Here is a 15,258-nt window from a genome sequence, read left to right as displayed (position 1 = left end):
TGACACAATTTTATTATTTATTATATTAAAAATTAAGTTTTATATCTTGTTTTCTCCACACCATTGAAATGTGAACTTATTGATTTAGATGATGATTGATTTTCTGTAAACTTATTCTGGCCAAAGAGTTCTATTTTAAACTCATCGGTCCACAGGGTTTGTTTCCCAAATGCATCAGGCTTGTTTAGATGTTCTTTTGCAAACTTCAGATGCCGAATTTTATGCTGAGGACGCAGGAGAGGTTTTCTTCTAATGGCTCTTCCATGAAGGCCATATTTGTGCAGGTATCGCTGAAAAGTAGAACAATATACCACAACTCCAGAACAGTGGCGTAACTAGGAATGGCGGGGCCCCGTGGCAAACTTTTGACATGGGCCTCCCCCTTCCTGACTGACACTAAAGACCTCGACCTACCGACCTCCGCCGCATTCCTGCGCACTCTATTATGCCTCATAGTGGCCCCTACACACACCATTATGCCCCATAATGAACACCCATGAACAATTATTATACTCTGGGGTCTTTTCAGACCCCAGAGTATAATAATTGGAGACCCTGAAAGTAACCGCTTTTTAATGCGTATAGGTTTCTGTTTGGGGGGTCCCAAGCAGACTCCACAAACGGAAACCTGAACGCAGATGTGAATTGGGCCTAAACATCACATTATAAAATACAATTCTAGTATGTATAATGGTAGACATGTATAGAAAAAAATACAGATATAGATCGATAGATAGATAGATAGATAGATAGATAGATAGATACATAGGAGAGAGACAGATAGATAGATAGATAGATAGATAGATAGATAGATAGATAAAAGATAGATAGATAGATAGATAGATAGATAGACATTGATATGCTGTATATACTTACACATATACACATCTACTCACACACATACAGTCATATACAACATATACACACACTTATCTACACACATACAGGACTCACACAGTATATAAGACACATAATGTAAACACATATACACATCTATACATATTTTATCCAAAAATATACTTATATATGGCTGTGCAGCTCTGTCTAGCAGTGAAGAGAGCAGATACATCACACAGGATGTCTCCCTTCACACTCCGATACTGAGGTGGGGGAGGGGCGGAACAGGAAGCTGCTGTGTGCAGAAGCTTTTACAAGAAGCATCTGCAGCCCTGCATCTACTGACGATCTTCTGCTTATGGTAGGGAAGGATGGGGCCCTTGAGGGTGTGGGGATATTAAGGAGCCTATGAAGGAAATAAAAACCTGCAGGGGTAGCGGCTGTCACCGGACCCCTAATGTCCTGGGCCCTGTGGCAGCTGCTACCACTTCTACCATGGTAGTTACGCCACTGCTCCAGAGTCTGCTAAATCTTACTGAAGGTCTTTGCAGTCAGGTTGGGGTTCTGTTTTGCCATTCTAGCAATTCCACAAGCAGCTGTCTCTGAAATTTTTCTTGGTCTTCTGGACCTTATCTTGACTTCCACTGTTTCTGTAACTGTCATTTCTTAATTACATTTGGAACTGAGAAAAGGGCAACTTGAAAATGCTTTGCTATCTCCTTTTAGCTTTCTCCTGCTTTGTGGGACTCCACCATTTTCATTTTTCGAGTGCTAGGCAGCTACTGAGAAGAACCGATGGCTGCTGTTTTTTGGCACAAGGTTAGAGGAGGCTGAGTATTTATAAAGCTGTAAAATTTGCATCACTTGGCCTTTCCTAATGATGATAGCGAACAACCCATAACCCTAACTGGCTAATGAAGGTCTGAGACCTTGGTCAAAGCTATCTGAGCACACAAATCTACAAGGGTTCCCAAACTTTTGAAAGGTACTTTCACCTTTTCACTCTAAAATTGTACTCAAACATAATAATACACTGATATTGCTTAAAATTATAGACAAGTGTGTTTAATTTTTAACTTTATTCCTTTTAAAGATCATTTCATCTTCAATTTGCTGTTCACAATAACATTTTTAACAAGGGGGTGCATGCCACTGTATATGTATAGAGAGAGAGAGACTTTAGATTTTTTTTTTCACAGAAGGGACTCTTGATAAATTTCCTGAAGATTTCCCACATGTGCTCCTTTTTAATAGAATCAGGTTGAGGAGTATTTTCTAAATGCATTTCCTTTAAACCTGACAATCACAGGAAGAAACACTTCATATGGATGTTTTTGTTGAGAATTTTTTTTTATGGTGGGAGGGTAAACGGCGCAGTCCTATACAACATCTCCCCTTCCCCCTTTCACAAAGGGCTGGCATTTTTTACACTAGTGTTAATAAGAGCAATGGAGTGCTTATAAATTTGCCACATCTTCCAGCAGTTCATGTGCCAGAACAGCAAATCTACAACAACAATTTATGCCAAAATATGCAACTTTTTTACACTAGGAAAATGGCATACACAGTTTAATAAGTTTCCCCATTGTGTGAATGGGACCTAAAGTTCTCGTGTTCAAACTGTTAGACTCAAATGACGCAAGATACTTTGGACATTCTGCACCAATTGTGATCTCGTATGATGGCTATGTCATGTGCCCTGCTATGTCATCATAACTGCCACTATTTTTTTCTGCTCCTAGGAGCTTAGAATCTAATGTACGATACATGTCCTGCTTACAAGAGCTTACATTTTAATATATCAATGTACACTCTCATACTAAGGCTGTCCATAGGGCAACAGTTAATTCAGCAACTATTCCTCCCAATATGGGCCGACGTTAAGGGGAGGGGAAACTGGGCAATTGCTTAGGACCCAGACACACACAGGGCCCCCTGCCAGTGGCATACTTTCCCTATTAATATAGGGAATGTATACATTGGGAGGACACCATGTGCAGCTGCAGCATTGGCTAATGGCTGATTGTAACCCTTCTGGGCACCTAGCAGCAGCAGTTGCTGCCATCTTATGAAGACCCGTCTGTGCTGCTGAGGCTTCCTTCCTCCCCCTCCTTCTGATAAGGTAGAGACTCATCCCTCAGATCATACTGTGTGGGGACAGGGAGAAGTCTGCTGCAATGTAACAGCCCAACTTCTGGCAAATGTGAGTGGAGTCTTTTGGTAAAATATGTATATCTAATATGTATATTGTGAGAAGGTGACAGGCAGGGTGCTGGAATCTCGTTATATCTCCCCCAGGTTTTTAACGTATGTGTGGTCCAGTGCGAGTCTTGAGTAGGCCTCAGCTCCAGATGTGAGTCCTTGGCTCATTAATTGGCCAGAAAAAGGCTGCAGATCCTGCATTCCAGTGCAGATCCAGGGAGTTAAATGGCCATGAAACATTGTTTTTTAATCACTTTGTGAGGACAACGAGGCACTCACCATATAATAAGCCATGGCTGAAGTTTGCAAGTAGATAGTCAACCGACTTTGGTCGACCAGAGGATGGCAGGAGAGTGTACTGGTGTAAGAGAGACCGAGAGGGTACAGACTGCTGCTTGAGCTGCCGTAGAGAGTACTCTACAAAAGATGACGTCCACAGATGACAAGGAGGCTTACCTTCGGGTTTTTGAGCGAATTGGTGAGTGAGAAAAACTGCCTAAAGACCAGTGGGCCGATGTACTAGCACCTTTTCTCACTGGGGAACCTCAGAAGGCCTACTATGATCTGTGTGAACAGGAGGCTCCAGACTGAGAGCTGAGATCCGGGCACGTCTCAGTGTGAATATGCATGTACTTGCTGGGAGAGTGCACCACTGGACTTTCTCTGAGAGTCTCCCACCCCAATCCCAGATGCATGATCTTATCTATCTGGTAAAGAAGTGGCTTCAGCCTGAGGAGACACACCGGCACAAATGGTGGAGAGAGTGGTTCTGGATAAGTACACAGATCGCTTCCACCCAAAATACAGCAGAAACTGCAACCAAACCTCAGATGTGCATGGTGATTGTGGCTGGGAACGCTGTACTTGCTATCCTGGACTCTGGGAGCTTGGTAACCCTGGTGCACCATGATCTAGTCGACACTGCACTGTATAGTGGACAAACTATTTGGGTCTTGTGCATACATGGTGAAACCAGAGAGTATCGTATTGCAGAGGACACCATTAGAGATGAGCGAACACTATTCGAGACAGGCATTTTGAATAGGACGCTCCCATAGAAATGAATGGAAGGGGCACGCAAACTTTGCCGGTGGCCGGCCTCTTAACCCCCCGCGTGCCGGCTGTGTCCATTCATTTGCATTGGAGTGTGCTATTCGAAATGGCTGTTTCGAATAGTGTTCGCTTATCTCTAGTCACCATAACAACTGCCTCTCACAAAGTCCTTATTCGAAAGTGTGATTATAGGCAGGGATTTTCCTCTGTTCTGGGTTAAGTGCAAAAAGCAGAAGCTACCATATCCTGAAAATGTGAATGTTAATAATGTCTTGCCTAAGGTTAACCCTGAACCTTTTGATCCTGACAGGGAAACACTAGCTGTAGGGGTGACCCAAGATGGTAATAACTTTTCCCGGTATGTATTAGGTGGTGATACTGAAGGTTAGGAGGGAGTTCCCAAGATGCCGGAGCTCGAGGTGTCCCGTGACAATTTTGGGACTGCTCAAATTAGAGATCCTGGGGGCCACACGGTGGCTCAGTGGTTAGCACTGCAGCCTTGCAGCGCTGGAGTCCTGGTGTTCAAATGCCGCCAAGGCAAAAAACCATCTGCAAGGAGTTTGTATGTTCTCCCCGTGTTTGCATGGATTTCCATCCCATATTCCAAAAAAAGACATACTGATAGGGAAAAATGTACATTGTGAGCTCTATGTGAGGCTCACAATCTACATTTGAAAAAAAAAATAAAAAAAAATTTGAGATCCTAATCTGGCTCATGTCAGAGAAAACATAAAAGTGGTAAACGATGAACCCCAGTATCCAGGAGCTGATAAGGAATTGCCCTATTTATTCAGGAACCAGGACCTACTGTATAAGGTGAACCAAATATGGGGAGAAAATGTTGAGCAATTGGTGGTGCCCTGGCCCTAACAGAGGGTAGTGTTAGATTTGGCACATAAGCATGTGTTAGGAGGACACCTGGCGTACGGAAAAACCAAAGAGCGCATTCTACAGAGTTTCTATTGGCCGGGTGTAGATAGACATGTGCGAGACTGTTGTAACTCCTGCACAGAGTGTCAGCTAACAGCTCCTGTGTCACACTTTAGGAGTCTTTAGGTACCCCTTCCCATCATAGAGGTACCTTTTGAAAGAGTGTTGATGGACTTGGTAGGTCCAGTTGTAAAGCCTGCTAGGGGGCATCAGTACTTACTAGTGATGTTAGATTATTCTACACGATACCCTGACGCCGTACCCTTGAGACATACTTTGGCTAAACTAATTGCCAAGGAGCTCCTTTACATGTTCTCTTGGACAGGTATACCAAAGGAGATCCTGATTGACCAAGGGATTCCTTTTATGTCCAAGGTAATGAAAGAAATGTTTATGTTCCTGTCAATTAAACCCCAGGAACCTCCGTGTATCACCCCCAGAGAGATGGCTTATAAATATATATATATATATATATATATATATATATATATATATTCCTAGCTGTGGCTAAGCAGCCATTCTACAGCTAGGCCTCAGCATTGAGTGAAGAGCTGCATACCTGGACTGACTGTTGTCAAGCTAAAATGACACAAGATGGCTCAGGTAAAGAACTAAAGAACTATACACATTCTACACCCATTGTGACATCATGAGAAGTCTGTGATGTCATGTGGCATCTACTGTATAATGCAGCAGAGATCTGCACCATAAAACCTTCATGTACATGATCACATCACTGACCGTACCAATATAAAACTACATCACAGCACAACATGTAAGAGCGCTCACATGTCTGAGTCATGACACACATACTGTATAAAGGGACCTTTTCCTTTAATACATATCACCTACTGCTCTATTTACTAAAGGAAAAGACAGAATCCCAGACTGGTCACCCCCTGATCCTACATGACCAAAAGGAGCTGATCAAAAAAAGAACTATAGCATTTATGTTATGAAATGCTTTGCTTTACAAATTATATGGAAAACCACCACAAAAATACCACCAAATTAGAAATTAACCTAAATGGCTCACCTCCCTGTCCAAGTTCCCTGTTTGACCATATGGACATATCTTTGCTCATTTTGGAGGGGTAAAAATGCAGCAACCGGAAGATGGGAGTCGTGGTGACACTGCTTGTGCCACCTGCTAGGCCGGGGACACTCCTCACACACTCCAATCCCACTCCAGGGCTGGACACAGCCGAGTGGGGTCCTGTAGCACTACCTGGTGGAGATGGTAGTGGTATTATTACCCCCGGGGCACTTCTAGTTGGGAGAGGGGACCTCTCCTAGCTGAGCCAGTGTGATGGTGTTCAGAAGGGCCCTTGATGGTGATGCAAGCAACGACTCAGGAGTCCAAAGAACTCTTTATTAGCAGCATCAACAGTTTCACCGCAGCTTGCAGATGGGTTACAGATACAGTTCAATTCCCAATGCCTTGGTCATAGGAGGATGGCCAGAGACAACACAGACTCGGCATAACTACACTTCCACTCCTCCTCCTCTCGTACCACTCCCAGCATAAGTAGATAGGGGTTGTAGCAGGGCAAAGAGACCTGATAGGGACCTGGGTACTAGGCCCGAACGAGTTACTCCTGTCAGGGTCCTCTGTTGCTCCTACTGGCACGGATAGCAGATGTCTCTCAGAAATGCACCAAATTATCTCCCTGTCTCAGGGGCTGTCTCCAGATGAACCTGGGACAAGAATTCCTTCTAGGGGTTGAACTGGGGACTGATGGAATCCTGTCTGAGTTCTCCTTCTGCACAGAACAGCATGACTTGTGCATGATGGCTGCTCACCTAGGCTGTGGACACTAGACTGAGCTTTGTAACTGCCACCAGGAGACTATAGTCTCTTTACAACGCCACCCAGTGGCCTGTGATTGGCCAGGGCTGAACTAAGGCACAAATTCAAACTTCTCCTTCCCAACAACACAATGTGTGAAGGAGTCACATGTCTGTCCTGCATGTCTGTCCTCTTCGTGCTGTCAAGCTCTAGTGACACAAGATGGCTGACATGGAGAACTTTACACATTCTATACCCATTGTGATGTCATAGGCTCTCTATGATGTCATGCATTCTGCAATGTCACATGGTGTGTATGATGGCAATGGGTTTTATAATCCATTTACCTGTAGAGATGATATTTAAGGAGTTTTATTCAGGATTTACCATATTTATATACTGTATATGGACAGTGCATGGTACTATTTTTCTTGTCCTGTATACTGACTCTAATTCTCAGTTCTTATTCTGTACATATAGACAGTATACAGTACTCTATTTCTTGTGCTGTACACTGGCTGTAATTCTCAGTATCTGCTCTTATTCTGTTTACAGGGTCTATGCGAGGCGAAAACACAAACGACACCTTCACATGCGGTCCCCTCATTTGACCCCCTCCTCAATATATGTAACTTATTTCTTCAATATCCCACGACTCCAGCACAGATGCTATAGTGGTGCCTTCTAGTCTTTGCTTCCTGTTCTACAACAATGATATATTGAAATTCATGTCACCCCTACAGTTTATTTATATATACCAACTCTCCCAGATGCTCTGGGTGTCTCCCACCCAAAAAAGAGGGGTGACCATCCAGACTCCTGGAAGAGTAGGTTTATCTTGCAGTCATATTATATGTGACTTGGGCACTTTGCGTGCTGGTCATGTCCAAAAAAGGGGATTGTTCAGCACATTTAGTACCCAAAGGGGAGTGGCTTTTCCCGAAAACTGTGCTTAGGACACTACATTCCCAGACACCTGAGCCATATATGTATTTAGAAGGAGGATCTATTATTAATAAAGCTAGGGGATCTATTAGCCCCCTTATTATTAATAGTTCCTCCTTATAAACAGCCCACCCCCCTCTACCTTTAAATATAATAGTTCATCCAGCCTTATTGAGACAGAGAGAGAGAGAGAGAGAGAGAGAGAGAGATTATTAATAAGGCTATGATATATATAAGACTATGATATATATAAGGGGGCTATTGATAAGGAGGAACTATTAATAATAAGCCCAATGGGAAAACTATTGTTAATAAGGAAGGACTATTATTAATGAGGCTGGGGAAACTATTATTTATAGGGGGGCTATTTATAAGGAGGAACTATTACTAATAAGAGGATACTATTACTGATAAGTGGGAAGTTTTATTTCTAAGAACTACTAGCTTTTACCCGCGACTTCGTCTGCGGTGATTTGAGAATTGGGCGGACACAGATGAGTGAAAGTGTAAAAGTGCTTTAAAAAGTTTGGTGGGCTAGCAAATGTGATGTGATGTGTGATATTGTGTATGTAGTGATACAGACAATGTGATGTGTTATATTGTGTATGTAGTGATACAGACCATGTGATGTGGTGTATTGTGTATGTAGTGATACAGACAATGTGATGTGTTATATTGTGTATGTAGTGATACAGACAATGTGATGTGTTGTATTGTGTATGTAGTGATACAGACAATGTGATGTGTTGTATTGTGTATGTAGTGATACAGACAATGTGATGTGGTGTATTGTGTATGTAGTGATACAGACAATGTCATGTGTTATGTTGTGTATGTAGTGATACAGACAATGTGATGTGTTATATTGTGTATGTAGTGATACAGACAATGTGATGTGTTGTATTGTGTATGTAGTGATACAGACAATGTGATGTGTTGTATTGTGTATGTAGTGATACAGACAATGTGATGTGTTGTATTGTGTATGTAGTGATACAGACAATGTGATGTGTTGTATTGTGTTGTATTGTGTATGTAGTGATACAGACAATGTGATGTGTTGTATTGTGTATGTAGTGATACAGACAATGTGATGTGTTGTATTGTGTATGTAGTGATACAGACAATGTGATGTGTTATATAGTGGAAAGCTATATGTAAATGTGAGTGAGTAGAGTGAGGGCTACTCCTGAGGTGACAGTAAGGAGTGTGCAGGCAGGTTGAGGCAGGAAATGCCAGGCAGTGTGTGTGAGTCTATAGCTGGGGCTAGGAGTCCTGTTTTTGTGAGTCTCCTGCTAGGAAGCCATGTTGTTTAGTGGCACCAAAAGTAGCCTGTGACTCAATCCTAAGGGAAAACTATGTTTGTGGAAAATTGCACGCAAATCCGTCCAGGCGTTTTAGCGTGATTGAGTAAGGGAGCGTTCACACTACCGTCGGTGTCCGACATGTAGTGTTCATGCAGGGTTCTTCTGTCCGCTTGAGAAGTCAGACATCTTCTCTTGCGGACAGGGAAGGATGGGCACGGAGTGCAAAAGAACGCACCCGATGCCCATTCAAGTGAATGACAGGTGTCACGGACACAGCTAGTGTCCGCTCCTAGTGTCCGTGACAGATTTTGAGCGGACACTAGGAGCGGACACTACATGTCGGACACCGACGGTAGTGTGAACGCCCCCTAACAAACATACAAACTCACAAACATCCAAACACACAAACTTTCACATTTATAATATTAGTAGGATTACTAGTAAGGGGTATTGAGTTTTAAGGGAGAACTAATCTTCACAAGCAGGGGCTATTATAAGGGGGCACTTTAATAGCTCATAAGGCTGTACAAAGGTGGTCATTTGTATCGCATATGGGCAAAAAGGGGATTGTTATTACTGGGGTATAAAAGGATATTATTAAATCTTTATTTTAAAAGGGTTTTTCAACCACAAAGTGATTCTTGATACTGATGTCCTACCCTCTGGGTATTGTTAGTGGACAGAATGTAGAACTGCTACTATGCAAGTAATAGGAGTGGCACAGCAGCCCCATCCACTATGTAGTGGTGCTCCTGGGTAATTGCAGCGCTACTATTACTTGAATAGGAGCAGTGTGGCATCCTGTCCTGCATTCTGTCCTGTCCTGGAAGCCACTAGAACAGCTTATCTGCATGGGGTTCAGGTGTCGAAGCCTGAAAGATCACATACTGATGTCCTGTCCTGTGGAGAGGTTATCAGTTTAAAAAAAATCAATTTGGGGCCAGAAAAACCTTTTAATTGATCTAATGATCTGATGATATTAGGATTGTGTAGTGCACGACTATTGTCTTTGTATCACTATGTAATATAATGAGGTAGTCACAGTTTTGAGGTCGTGTACAACTGGGCCTTGTATAGAGATATTGTTGGTCAATATATGATGTTTATTGTTTGGTAATTGTCTGTATAGTGGTAATAATTCTCCCCAGTATAGCGGTACACATATAGCGGTACACACATAGAGGTTTCACAGCTAAATACAGTCCTATGAAAAAGTTTGGGCACCCCTATTAATCTTAGGGATGAAGTTGAAGTTACGCCGGGGATGGATATTTCAGCAAGACAATGATCCAAAACACGGCTCCAAATCGACTCAGGCATTCATGCAGAGGAACAATTACAATGTTCTGGAATGGCCATCCCAGTCCCCAGACCTGAATATCATTGAACATCTGTGGGATGATTTGAAGCGGGCTGTCCATGCTCGGCGACCATCAAACTTAACTGAACTTGAATTGTTTTGTAAAGAGGAATGGTCCAAAATACCTTCATCCAGGATCCAGGAACTGATTAAAAGCTACAGGAAGCGACTAGAGGCTGTTATCTTTGCAAAAGGAGGATCTACTAAATATTAATGTCACTTTTCTGTTGAGGTGCCCATACTTTTGCACCGGTCAAATTTTGGTTTAATGCATATTGCACATTTTCTGTTAGTACAATAAACCTCATTTCTATCCTGAAATATTACTGTGTCCATCAGTTATTAGATATATCAAACTGAAATGGCTGCTGCAAACACCAAAATATTTAGAACTAAAAATGATTAAGATTAACCCCTTCCCGACATGCGCCGTAATAGTACGGCGCATGTCGGGTCTGTAACTATGGCGACCGCCCGGGAGCCGGGTGGCTGCCATAGCTGCCGGGTGTCTACTGCTTTAAGCAGTAGACAACCGGCTCTAATGCCTCCGATCGGTCCCCGGACCGATCGGAGGCATTAACCCCTCCGGTGCCGCGGTCAAAGGCGCCGGAGACGCCATTTTCCCGGCGGCGCATGGGCGCCACCATTTTGGCCGGGATCGCCGGCTCCTGGAGCATGCTCCAGGGCTGACGTCCCGTTGCCATGACAGCCGGGAGCCTTGTACAGGCTCCCAGGCTTGTCTTCAAATCCTCTCTTTTGCAGGCTGGTCTATGCAGCCTGCAAAAGAAAGGATGCTTTTTTTAGCATTGTAATGCATTGCATTAGTGATCAGACCCCCTGGGGTTCAACACCCCTAGGGGGTCTAATAAATGCAAAAATAAATAAATAAAAAAAAAAGTTAAAAAAAATATAAAAAAATATAAAAAGAATTAAAAGTTCAAATCACCCCCCTTTCCCTAGAACACATATAAAAGTAGTTAAAAACTGTGAAACATATACATGTTAGGTATCCCCGCGTCCAAAATCGCCCGCTCTACAAATCTATAAAAATATTTTTCCTGTTCGGTAAACGCCGTAGCAGGAAAAATAGTTGAAAGTGCCAAACCGACGTATTTTCACTGTTTTGATTCTGATAAAAATTTGAATAAAAAGTGATCAAAGCAATAACATTTCCCGAAAATGGTAGAACTAAAAAGTACACCCGACCCCGCAAAAAAAGACGCCCTATGCATCCCCATACACTTACGTATAAAAAAGTTACAGCCGTCGGAATATGGCGACTTTTAGAAAAAAAATATTTTAACACAGTTTTGGAAATTTTTTTAGGGGTCAAAATGTAAATAAAACCATATAAATTTGGTATCCCTGGAACCGTACCGAAACACAATATAGGGGACATGTCATTTTGGCTGCACAGTGAACGCCGTAAAACCGAAGCCCGTAAGAAAGTCGCAGAAATGCATTTTTTCTTCAAATCCACCCCATTCTGAATTTTTTTCCTGCTTCCCAGTACATTATATAGAATAATTAATGGTAGCATCATGAAGAAAAATTTGTCCCGCAAAAATTAAGACCTCATATGGCTCTGGGAGCGGAGAAATAAAAAAGTTATGGGGTTTAGAAGGAGGGGAGCCAAAAACGAAAAACGAAAATCAAAAAATGCCATCGGCGGGAAGGGGTTAATAGGGGTGCCCAAAGTTTTTCATAGGACTGTATATGTTTACAATTTCTTTTTGTTCCCCTGATCTTTTTAGTCTATATTAGTGGCGCTGGAAGTGCATCCCTAACTTCTTACAGGACAGAATATGATGGCATTGTTGGTATATCAGCATTTGGGGCCCTGCTTTTAATTTTGCCCAGGACCACATTTTGTCTAATACCAGCCCTGCTCCCAATCCCACCATAAACATCCATGCTTGGCCAAGTATGCATGTGTTCTCAAAGGGAACATAGGAGAAAATAAACCACTGCCAGATCCTCTGGAAGCAATACATATTTTGTTTTGTTTTGTGATGGATTGGGTATATTGAAAATCAGCAGAACCAGAAGTTGCTGACAATCAGATTTCTCCTACAAAATGTGTTGTTTTACCCATACGATGGTCAAAACTGATTCCTTTCTAAGTTATAACAACTGAATGTCAAAGATGGATGTCATAGACAGATCCTTACCTGTGAGTTGCAATATTCATCCACATATCACTGGTCTTCCCAACACAACTGACACCACAGGGTATTGCATGTACATGGAGCATTGTGAGCCTTGCTGTACCTTTGGACTGTTTCCTCAATCACTATGTCCTTGCCTTAAGCATGAGTACTTGTGTCCATCAACATGAGGCAGCTTGTAGCCATGAGGAGATAATCCTTGTTCATGATATGGGCAGAATCCATCAGCAACCTCATTAAAATGCTTTTATAAAGTACTAGAGGGATGACCCGGCTTCGCACGGGTATATTACATTTTATGTTTGTGTAGTGGCCCCATAAGAATTGTCCAGTTTTGCACTGGTGTATTTTGTATGTGGTTTATGTGTATGTCCATAAGCGTCATGTGATTATGTGTATCTCATTTTGGATATCAGTGAAAAACCTGTGTTCAGTTGTTATGGATACCTGGAGTAAAGCTGTATCTAATCCTTCCCCGTGTAGTACTGTGTTTAGACGCAAGTATCTAATCCTTGTTGATGTGGTACTGTGAACAGATGCACATATCTAATCCTCCAGCGTGTGGTACTGTGTGCAGATGTGTGTATCTAATCCTCTGGCGTGTGGTACTGTGTGCAGACAGGTGTATCTAATCCTCTGGCGTGAGGTACTGTGTGCAGATGCGCATATCTAATCCTCCCCCATGTGGTACTGTGTGCTGAGACGTGTATATAATTATCTGGCATGTGGTACTGTGTGCAGAGGCATGTATCTAATCCTTCAAAGTGTGGTACTGTGTTCAGACACACGTATCTAATCCTCCCCTGTGTGTTATGGTGTGACGAGGCGCATATCTAATCATACGGCGTGTGGAAATGTGTGTAGACGCGCGTATCTAATCCTACAGCATATGGTACTGTATGCAGACGTGTGTATCTAATCCTATGGCGTGTACAACTGTGTGAAGATGTGCGTATCTAATCGCCTGGCATGTGGAACTGTAAGCAGACGCACGTATCTAATCCTACGGCATGTGGTACTGTGTGCAGACATGCTTATCTAATCCTCTGGTGTGTGGAACTGTGTGCAGATGCGCGTATCTAATCCTCCCGTGTGGTATTGTGTGATGAGGCATGTATCTAATCCTACGGCGTGTGGAACTGTGTGTAGACGCGCGTATCTAATCCTACGGCATGTGGTACTGTGTGCAGATGCGCGTATCTAATCCTCTGGCGTGTGGTACTTTGTGCTGAGACGCGTATCTAATTCTCTGGCTTGTGGTACTGTGTGCAGAGGCATGTATCTAATCCTCCAAAGTGTGGTACTGTGTTCAGACACGTATCTAATCCTCCCCTGTGTGGTATTCTGTGAAGAGGCGCGTATCTAATCCTACGGCGTGTGGAACTGTGTGTAGATGCGCGTATCTAATCCTACGGCATGTGGTACTGTGTGCAGATGCGCGTATCTAATCCTCTGGCATGTGGTACTGTGTGCTGAGACGTGAATCTAATATGAGTGAAAGACTTGCAGGTTTGTATTGGCTAAGGGGGGGGGGGCATTGTGTTTGGAATGCTGTATCTCAGCAACGGTACGTCCGAGCGAGTTGGAGTCTCATCTTAAACCTTCCCGGATACCTGAAGTATCTCTGTACCAAATTTGGTGAAGATCGGTCCAGTCGTTTGGTTCGCGTTAGAGAACAGACAGACAGAAATTCATTTTTATAATATAGAGAGATAATACGTAGAAAGCTGCAGACAATAGTGATTGTTACTGAGTAATAGTTATGTCTAATTTAATTCATTGTGTCAAAAGGGTTTTATCATTTTAATATCACTGCTGCTACATTCACACCTGTGTTGGGGTTTCTGTTCTTCTGGCCGTCTTCAGAATCAGTTCAACGGAACAACGGTCCATCTAGTGACAGCAACAAATCCGAAGGGATCTCATTGATTGTAATGGAGTCCGTTGGGTGTCCATTATTTTTTAACAGACATCTCCAAGTAAAAAAGTTGGCCTTGCAGGACTTTTTCATCCAGGATTTCTTCCAGACTCTGCACTAGAAATTCAGAATGGAGAATCTAACACGGATGTAAACTAAGCCAAACTGTGTATTGCAATGAAAGTAAGATCTCCGCTAAATGAATAGCATATGTCCACATAACATAGTCTATGGTGCGCACATATACAGGATACAGCAGTATATGTATATTACAGCATTGTAACTTCCATAACAAGCTGTGAACGTACACAGTATGTAAGGTACTAAGGAGTAAGCTAAAATAATCCAAGCGCTGTAGGGCTTGCTCCATTATGGCTCCAAATTATTTTTAGGTAAAAATTACATAAAAGTAAAGGGAAAATGATCAAACACATTACTGACGTTGTTATGGCACATGCTTTTTGATATAGAAGACAAATTGGTATCATATGGTTCTATGCTTTTTGCTGACATAAGGCTCCTGATTTATTTTCCTTCGTAGCAGAATATGGGACCTGCTTCTGAGCAATTTTCCAATTAACTCTTGAGAGATTTGGCTGAAAAGTCACTGGAATAAATTGAATGCCATATAAGCGCGCACATCTGTCTGCCATACTATAGAAGCAAGCGCTATGTCATACTGTCAGTGTGCTATCTCTGATCACTTTAGAGGTGAAGGAGCTATGTCTAGAAGAAAGGAGATTTTATTC

Source organism: Leptodactylus fuscus, chromosome 3 (genome assembly GCF_031893055.1).
Source record: "Leptodactylus fuscus isolate aLepFus1 chromosome 3, aLepFus1.hap2, whole genome shotgun sequence".
Taxonomy (NCBI): Eukaryota; Metazoa; Chordata; class Amphibia; order Anura; family Leptodactylidae; genus Leptodactylus; species Leptodactylus fuscus.
Note: the sequence above shows the minus strand (reverse complement) of the source record.